Genomic DNA, 10,704 nt, shown 5'->3' on the forward strand with positions numbered 1-10,704 from the left:
AAATATGTTGGGCAAATTTTGGGGTATGACACCTGGGATTACAACGAGATGCCTGGTTTGAGAAGAGATCTGGTCGAATTGAAGCTGCCAATCAAGGATGGCAAGAAGCCTATCAAGCAGACTCCTAGAAGATTCTCCCTAGATGTTCTTTCTGAAATAAAAAAGAAGTCGAAAGATTTCTTCGTTGAAATTCATCAGGACCACAAGGTACGTCGAATGGATTGTGAATATAGTTCTCGTTATTAAGATAAATGGTTCTTTAAGAGTATGCATAGACTTTCGTGATTTAAATGTTGCAACTCATAAAGATGAATATACAATGCCTATGGCAGAAATGCTAATTGATTCAGCTGCAGGTTTTGAGTATCTTAGTATGCTTGATGGATACTCTGGATATAACCAAATCTTCATTGCTGAGGAAGATGTGTCCAAAACAGCTTTTTGATGCCCTGGGAAATAGGTACCTATGAATGGGTAGTCATGCCTTTTGGCCTAAAATATGTTGGGGCAACTTACATCAAGAATCGTTTGACAAGATCAAACAGTATCTGATGCACCCTCCCATCTTGTCACCACCTTGAGGGAACAAGCCGATGAGGCTATATATATCAGCTTCTGATGTAACAATAGGTAGCATGTTAGCTCAAGAAGATGACAGTGGTGTCAAAAGAGCTATTTATTATCTTAGTAGGGTTTTAAATGATGCAGAGACAAGATATAGTACTATTGAAAAACTATGTCTTTGTTTGTATTTCTCCTGTACAAAATTTAAATATTATATAAAACCTGTTGATTTATATGTTTCTTCATATTTCAATGTTACCAAGCACATGTTATCAAAGTCAATCTTGCACATTCGAAGTGGCAAATGGGCTCTAGCCCTTACTGAGTATTTCTTAGATTTCTTGCCTTTAAAAGAAATAACGGGCCAAGTAGTCTCAGATTTCTTTGTAGACCATGCAGTGGTCGAAAACCTTTAACATTATGTTGAGTTAAAACCTTGGATATTGTTCTTTGATGGTTCTACCCACAAAGAGGGTAGTGGGGTTGGGATTGTAATCATTTCTCCTAAGGATATTCCAAAAAAAACTTAAGTATAAGATCGAAGGCCATATTTGTTTAAGCAATGAGGCAACATATGAAGCATTAATAGCTGGACTTGAAGCCTTGTTGGAATTGGGGGCAACAAGAGTCGAAATCAAAGGAGATTCTGAACTAGTAATCAAACAATTAACAAAAGAGTATAAGTGCATAAGAGGAAACCTGATCATGTATTTTGTTATTTCCAACAAATTACTTAAAAGATTCGAATATATAGATGTGAAGCACATCCCCAGGCTAAAAAATCAAAAGGCCAATGACTTGGCACAAATAGCTTCAGGATACAAAGGGTCGAAAGAAAAATTGGAGGAACTCATCGAAGTAAGAGGGAAAGCAATGGCTGCCAGATTATCTCCAGTAGATTTAGAGAGTACAAAGCTAGAATATGCTAACAAAGAAGAATTATAAGTGATGACCATTGATACTCTAGCAAATGCAGATTGGCGAAGTCCAATTATTAATTATCCCAGAGATCCTTCGATAAACACATAAAGAAAAACTAAGTACAGAGCATTGTCTTATGTGTTACCGGGGAATTAATTGTTTAATAAAACCCCAGAAGGAATTTTGCTCAAATTCTTAGGAAAAAGCCAAGCATATTTGGAATTATCTAATGTTCATAGTGGAGCATGTCGAGCGCATCAAGTAGGCCATAAAATGAAATGGTTGTTATTTCGATATGGAATGTATTGACCTATTATGCTTAAAGAATGTATAGATTTTGCTAAAGGATGCCAACAATATCAAATTCATGCAGGTATTCATGCAAGTTAAGTTCATTTAATTATCAAACGATGGCCCTTCAGAGGTTGGACGCTAGATTTAATTGGAGAAACTCAAACTGCTTCATCTAAGGGCCAAAAATACATATTAGTAGGTATAGATTATTTCACAAAGTGGTTTGAAGCACTACCCTTGATGAATGTAGGCCAAGAGACTTTCATTGAATTCATTCAGAGAACGATAGTCTATAGGTTTGGAATCCCAGAAAGTATTACAACATACCAAAGATCAATTTTCACTGGTCGAAAGGTACAAGAGTTTGCTAAAGAGATGGGTTTCAAATTGTTAACCTCCACAACATACTATGCCCAAGAAAATGGTCAAGTCGAAGCAGCCAACAAGGTGATAATTGGTTTAATAAAGAAGCATGTGGGGAGAAAGCCAAAAAGTTGGCCCCAGACTTTAGATCAAGTACTTTGGGATTGTTGAACATCCCCTAAGGAAGCAACTAATACCCACCCTTCCAACTCACGTTTAGACATAATGCAGTCCTGCCAGTCGAAATCTACTAACAATCAGTTAGGATTCAGAGGCAAGATGAAATTCCCCCTGACCTTTATTGGGAAATTATGATGAATGAGTTAGTGGACCTAGATGAAGAAAGGTTGCATGCTTTGGAGATTTTGAGAAAACAGAAGGAAAGAATAGCTAGAGTATATAATAAAAGGGAGATGAAAGATATTGTAAGTGTTATCCCATAAATATATGGATGCTAACAATAAAGGTTGGTAATAGCTAAAACCTAGCTTCGACATTCGTATTAAATCAAAGATGCCTAAGTCTTTCCAAGCTTGAGCTTTTTTCTTTTCGATTTTAGTCAACCAAGTTAGATATGGTTTTTCTGATGTGGGGCAGGATCAAAAAATCCTAAAGTTTTCAGTTATATAATCTAATTTAAAAGCTTCCCTTTCCACCTTAGGAACTGGAGAAGTGTCTTCTTAAGTTTTCTCCTTAGAAACTTTTATTGGTTTTTTGGCAGAATCTTCAGTATCTTCTTTAGGGGGTTTAGCCTTATTGGCTATAGGTTTTGTTACATGATAAACAGGAAAAAAACTCTATATACATTTCTAGATTTCCTGTAGAGATCAAAGGGCCCATAAAACCTAGGGTTTTTCCAGAAAGTGAAGAAGGAATGAGTAATTGGGAAGCATAGATAGCTTTTTGTTCTTGAGTAAGCTTTGGAGGTGATATGAATTCTTGATTCTCAGAAGTCATAAGCTTGATGGTAAGTTTAGATTGAGGAGCGGAGTCCTTTGAAGTTCCTGCATCCTTCATGTTCTTGGGCTTTTGTTGTTGTTTTGGTGACATTGTTAGGAAAATGTGTATGGATTGAAGTTAAAAGAAAGAGGAAAATGGGTTTTTTCTCTGATAATTGCTAAGAGTTTGAAGTTTGCAGAAACAAAAATGGTACAATAAGGAAGATGAAGTATTTATAGAAGTTTTGTGGTAGTTGAAAGGTGTACACTTTAGAAAGTTAGTGGGACACGTGGTACCTCCCTACGAGGAAAAGGGAGAGGTTAGTGTTTATGTTTCCTAGAAACTGATTTTATATATAGCAATAATGAAGAAACTATTGCACGCACGTCTTGATGAGACATTTTGGAAAAAGTAGTCATGATTGTTGTGACGTCATGAATTAAGGGTTACTAAAAGGTTTGTTGGTCTAAATCTAAACTAACAAGAAATGCCCATTTCTGCATCAATTCAAAATAGACAGTTATTGGGGTAATTTGTTAGCTAGAGATTTCAAAAAGCATAAATATGGTTTCAAAATATTATGTTACGAAGAGAAGCAGGAGATATGGCTTTGTAAGGTCATTATGAATTCTTTTTATAAAGAATATTTTACCATATCGAAGCGGAGTACAAATTAATGCCTTCGATGTCGAAGAAATAAAAGACTTGGAATATTTCAGGATATTTGGAAAACATACTTCAATAGTCACGTTGGTTGCGCTTTAGAGCTTCGAGCGGGAAGGTTTGAAATTCAAACTAATTCGTTTTGGCCAGAAGGACGCATGGAAATCTCAAAGAATTGAAGCACATGCAAGCATCGAACGTGGCGTATTTCTGTAGAAAGACCGTTGGGGTCGAAATAATATAAATAGGGGTCTTAATGTTAGGATTCACCATGTTCATTCTATACAAAAATTACTCAAATACACTAAAAGTACCGGGGCAAAGAAACGAGCTTTGCTGAGAATGTACGTATAAGAAACACCATCATTATCTTTCAAAGTTATTTTATTTTATCAATACAAAGTTCTTTATATACCTTTTTTACTTCCTTTACTTTTCCAGTCGAAGTCTTTATTTTCAAAGTCATTTCATACGTTTCTTTATTTTCCTTTAAGTTTTCAGTTTGAACCTTTAAATTCTAGCCATTTAGACTTCGCAGTCAAAGTCATCTTTATCTACATTTTTAGACAGTCATAATATTTAGAGAAATCTCATTATCTTCGTAAAAATGAAGTAACATTAGAATATGAATCCAACTATAGAAACAATAAAACTTAGACACATGTCCTAGGATCAATCTAGTCGATCCTGTAAGTTACCAAAAATATTCAATTTGGAAGACTAGCGGTTGTTCATCAGAAATCACTGTAAATAACTCCTTACTTACTTTTAACTTAACTAATGAGCTTAATAAACACAACCCCACTATTCCTCATTCTAACACAACATAGGCCCACTAACTATTTACTCATTTACTCTCTTATTATTATTATTTTTTTTTTAAATCTCAATAATAATTCTTATTCCAATCATATTAAATCATCTAATTTTTTAAAAAATTAAATCAAATGAATAATTAGAACTAATTATATTTATTTAATTATGCAGTTTAATTCAAAGCCACTACCCTATATTCCATTGATGCATACCCTCCGATACCACAATCATCATATAACATCAAAGAAAATTCATCCAATAAATCAACAAAATATTAAAATATCACTAAATCATTGAATAGCAAAAACCGGGGTGTTACAGTTGCTCCATATATACTCCCTCTTTAAGATCACCGTGTAAAAAGCCTTTTTTGATGTCAAGTTGATGAAGAGGCCAGTGTCGAATGGCTGCAATGGCTAGAAGAAGTCTAACAAATGCCATCTTGGCTACAGGCGAGAAGGTATCAATATAATCCAACTCAAAAATCTGAGTGTATCCTTTGGCTACCAAGCAAGCTTTAAATCGATCAATCTTACCATCTAGACCAACCTTCACTGTATAAAGCCAACGAAAACATACTAAAGATTTCCCAGGGGGTAGAGGAACCAGTTCCAAAGTACCACTACTTTGAAGAGCAAACATTTAGTCAATCATTGCCTGCCTCCACTCAGGTTGAGATAATGCTTCACCTGGAGTGTTAGGAATAGGAACAGAAGAAAAAGAAGACAAACAGGTATACTGCAAAGGGGAAAGATGTTGATAACATAAATCAATATAATGTGGAGAAGGATTTCTTGTTTGACATATACCTTTTCGAAGAGCAATCGGAACATCAGACTCAAGTTGCAAGATTGGATCCAATGATGGTGCAGGTGTCGGAGGAGAGTCTGCAATGACCTCGTGGACAGGTACTATCTCAGGGATAGGTATTACCTTAGGGATAAGTACAACAGACATGGGTTGACGACACTGATATCTTTGAAGTGGGCGAGAAATGGGAGGGTCAACCGTAGGGCTAGAATGATGGTGGATAATGGGAAATGGGACTTCTAGAAGAGGTGTGGGAGTACTGTCCTGAAGGGGTTCTGGGGTTACTTGGCAGGACTCAAAATATGGAATAGACTCGAAGAAGGTAACATCGGCCGATACGAGGTATCATTGTAGAGTATGTGAGTAGTAACGATAACCATTTTGGGATCGATGATAACCAAGAAAGACACACTTTAGTGATCGAGCTAATAGTTTATCAAGACTAGGAGAGAGATTGTGTACGAAACATGTGGGCCCGAAGACTTGGGGAGGAATTGGGTGAAGTGGAGAGTTGGGAAAAAGGATTGATTGAGGGATTCTATTATTAAGGACGGATGAGGGCATGCAATTTATAAGGTAACATGTCGTTAGCATAACATCCCCCCAAAACCAATGTGGAACATTACCATAGAGTAGTAGGGTCCGTGTGATTTCTACGAGATGCCGATTTTTGCGTTCGACAATCCAGTTTTGTTGAGGTCAATAAGGACAAGACTTTTGGTGGAGAATACCATTGCTAGACATAAAAGTTTGAAATTTTTGGGATACGTATTCACGAGCATTATCACTTCTTAAGGTATGAATAGACACACCAAACTGAGTTTTTATTTCTTTATAAAATTATTCAAAAATAGAGAATAATTCAAATCTATTTTTCATTAAAAATAACCACGTGCAACGTGAAAAATCATCAATAAAGATGACAAAATACCTAGACTCAAGTGTAGAGACAGTACGCTAGAGACCCCAAACATCATAGTGAACTAAATCAAAAGGGGATGAAGCTCGTTTATTGACTCGATTGGGAAATTGACTACGAGTTTGTTTTCCTAAATGACACGACTCATAATGTAAATTAGACACCTTCGATAAAATTGGCACCAACTTTTATAGTTTAGGAAGACTACGATGACCTAACTGAGCATGGATAGTGAGTGGAGAATCTTTGGCTGAGTATGCTTGAGATGACACTGAGAGGTAATAAAGGCCTTGAGACTCACATCTGACGCCAATCGTCTGTCCCAAACTCCAATCCTGCAGGGTAACATTATTATTATTGAAGGTGACAATACAATCAAGAGAACGAGTTAAATGACTGACTAAAAGTAAATTAAATGGACAATTAGGTACATAGAGGACAAAAGTAATAAATAGAGAAGGTAGAATTTGAACAGTACCAATCCCTTCAGACCAGGTTTTAGAACCATTGGAAGAAGTTATAGTAGGAAAGAAACCAGAGGTATAGGGGGGAGTGAAAAGATTTTTATTACCAGTAACATGATCAGACGCACCAGAATCAAGGACCAGGGTTCCAGAGAAGATGATTGAGAGAGGCAAGCAGATGAATTACCAGTGTGTACAACAGAAGCAGTAGAATATGAGTTCCGATAATTTTAATACCACTTGAGAAAATCATCGTAGTTTGGCGTAAAGTTCAGAGGAGTAGCCATGAGTATCGGATCTGGAACAGTTGCAAGGTGGCGAGTGGGGTGATAGAAAAATCGATGGGATCGGCTGAATCGGAGGAGACATTTCTTCCGGTAAGGTTAGTTTGACGGAAGGTCGCCGGAAACAATAGCGACAACAAAAGATGGCAGCGGCAATTCGATGGCGACCGAAGAAATTCGAAAACAGATGTCGGAATGAGTCACAACATTGTATGGAAGGAAAACCGGAGTTATGACACGGTTTGCCAAAAATTTCTCAACCAAATACAATGGGTCAATCAGGTAAAGCACGGTAAAGGATTGTCTCTCAGTAGGCTCTGGATACCATGTTGAAATACGAGAGACTAAGAGACATTTGAATAAACCATGTGTTTTGTAAAGCACTACGGAGACTTTTTTATATATAGAGAAATTATAGGTAATTACATGATATAATCGATGTGAACTATTCTATATACAAATATTCTTAAAACTATATTTACAAATATCAAAAGTTTCCAAAGAAACCTTAAAGAGCGACATCAAGGGGGTCATAATGTGTTCAACAAAATGAATATTGTAACTGATGAAGTTATCCATAGTTCCATTAATCCTCATCCTTTTTATTCCAAGCACTCTACCATGTTGCATCAATAGCACCAGATGTGCTTGAACTTGGGGTTGTCGATCTATAATTCAAAACAACTCCGTTAAATGAGAGTGAAAAATAAAAACAAGAAAATTTAACAAAAGTACAAAGGAAAATAAATGAATGCATAGATCTCAAAAGTACATCTATTTATCTTTGTTGAAAAACAAAATATTAGCTTCAATCAAGATGTCAGGGGTGACATGAGGTTATAATACTAAAAATCAGATTCTATACAAATATCATTATCAAGTAAAGAAATAAAATAATAACCCCTCTGATGGCATTAGTATGGCTGTAGAATTGGAATAAGAAGGATATCTAACTTCAAAATATGTATTTATGCTTAAAATATACATAGATATGAGAATTCTATGCAGGGAAATAAGATCACTCAATAAATTCAGCATACCACACGTACAAAACGTTGAAGTAAATGTAATAATTTAATCAAATATGAAACTTAATTCTTCTTATCTTCCAATATATATCTACAGATTTAATGAATCTATTCAAGTTTGCTATGTGTGTCTTGTAAATTTGTTTCCCACCTCAACCTTTCATTATGTCACACTCAAGTTCTTTTCAAACTTAAATAATGTATTACTTTAGGAAAATGAGGATTATTTCATGCTTAAGATTTGTTTAAAATGTTTTCAAGACCAACCCTATCCAAGAGGGATGAATGTCTACATGGGAGAAACATATTCTAGCTACTCATCTTTAAAGAAAATGCACCTTCTAGCTTAAATTAAACATAAAAACAAAAGAAATTCATTTGATCAGTAATCGTTCAACAATCTAATCAAAGCCATCATAAGAAAATAATCACACAATATATACAACATACACATATTAACATTAATTCAATCAAGTAATTCTTCAAACAGAAACTTACTTTCAATGAATTGAAACAAAACTTTCAACATAATCCTTGCAAAAGGCCCATCGCGGTTTATTGGTAACTATCTCTACTTTATTATTTTCCCGATCAAAGATAATAGCTAGCAGCTCTAGTTTGTTTGTCAATACCAAAGTATTCTTATCTTGAGAAATGTGCAACGGCAACCGGCATCCAATGTGTTGAAGATTTTGATAATTAATCTTATAGAGTTGAGTCCAAGACTCTCCAACTCCAAACTCCTTCATCTGCCAAATAACCATACAAGTTTGTTTGAAATCGTGACAAAAACAAAGAGACTCAAGCAACACAAAAATAGTCGGCTCAATCAGCGGCACTTCCTCCAAACCCCGCGGAGGCATTAACTCCACGTGTCGCTCAGCTCCCAGATCAAGTGAAATGATCACAAATTAATCTAGAGTAATATCATTGATATGATGAAACACAACCGCACCATAACAATTCCGAAATGCCAACCAATTAAGACTACCATTCAAATAAACAACATGATTCACACTCGAAAGAGTTAACTGGAGAGGACCAACCGGAAAATCTTGAATATCTCTCCAAACAATATCACCCACACTAAAAGCTCTCACCTCTGTTCTCACCTTTGTTCTCAATTGAGTTTCACTGTTTCCATTTTCACCACCAATTTCACCGTCGTCAGCAATCCATCGTAACGCGACTACTTTATAATTATCAGCTAAACTATCGTAACCAAGTGCATATCTAGAGAAGAAAAAACGATGCTTGCAATAATCCATAAAATGGCCTAATTTGTTAGATAAAGTATTTGTAGCTGGATTATAGAAATTGAGCCAGCAATCTCTATAGCTACCAGTGAAACTATCATAATAAGCAAAACAGAGCAATCTGTTACAAGAACCAACTAACCAGTAATGGACAGTTTCCAACAAAGGATGGAAAGGCTTCTCAGGAACGGTGATAAGAGGATTCTCGAGAAAATTGTTAATAGGTAGAGTGATGAAATGGAAATCTGCTATGCAATTTCCAGAGACGAGTGTGAGTTGAGGGTTTCGAGCGGATCGATGGAGATGCATTTTGATAAAGGTGGGATCGAAAATGACGGAGTTGAAGAACTTACTCACGCATCTCATTTGAATGAGAGATTTGACGGGAAGGAGGGAGAGGACTTCCGCCATGATTTCGTCGGGGAGGATTGGTGGTGACGACGGCGAGCTGGGCGGACGCTGGGTTTGAGAGGGAGGGAGATCCATTTTTCGCGTGATGGGAGTGACGGAGATGGAGACTAAATGGATTGAAAGCTGAATAACTGTGCTTGCTTGTGACCACCTTTGTTTTTTTAAGTAAAGTATGTTTTCATATTCTAAAATGAAAAAATTTGAGATACATAAATAGTGAATACTATGCTAATCTTGAGTCACATTGACTCCTCCTACATATCTATCTTATCCTATTTATAAATAAAAAAATTTAAATACATTGAATAATAGAAAAAAAATTTAAATAACAATAAATTTTAAACTAATTACCTAAATAATCATTTTTTCTAAAAATTTATCCAATTAACCTCACAATAATTTTTAAAAATTTTCTAAATAACAATTATTCTTAAACTAATTACCTAAATAACAATTTTTTCTAAAAATTTATCCAATTAACCTCACAATAATTTTTGAAATTTTTTCTAAATAACAATTATTATTAAACTAATTACCTAAATAACCATTTTTTCTAAAAATTTATCCAATTAACCTCACAATAATTTAAAAAAATTTCTAAATAAAAATTATTATTAAACTAATTACTAATTACCTAAATAACCATTTTTTATAAAAATTTATCCATTTAACCTCACAATAATTTTTATATTTTTTTAAATAACATTTATTTTTAAACTAATTACCTAAATAACCATTTTTTCTAAAAATTATATAAAAATTAAAATACTTTAGGTTTGAAAATAGATGTACATGTCACCTCACATGGCGCCAACGTATATGGCTTATGCGTACACGTCATATGAAATGGCGTAATGAATTTAGTACACGTCATTTCATATGACACCCATGTGTATTATTTTTTATTTTCTTAAATTAAAATTAATTATTTAATATAATAACAAAATAAGATACTACTACCATTGAATTATA

The 10,704-nt window shown here is 34.9% G+C and overlaps 1 pseudogene; it reads right to left on the reverse strand.

Moving 5' to 3' along the window:
- Positions 1-8,565: 8,565 nt before the first annotated feature.
- Positions 8,566-9,807, reverse strand: LOC131613966 (F-box/kelch-repeat protein At3g23880-like; annotated as a pseudogene).
- Positions 9,808-10,704: the final 897 nt, after the last annotated feature.

This window comes from Vicia villosa, linkage group LG6, assembly GCF_029867415.1.
Source record: "Vicia villosa cultivar HV-30 ecotype Madison, WI linkage group LG6, Vvil1.0, whole genome shotgun sequence".
NCBI lineage: Eukaryota > Viridiplantae > Streptophyta > Magnoliopsida > Fabales > Fabaceae > Vicia > Vicia villosa.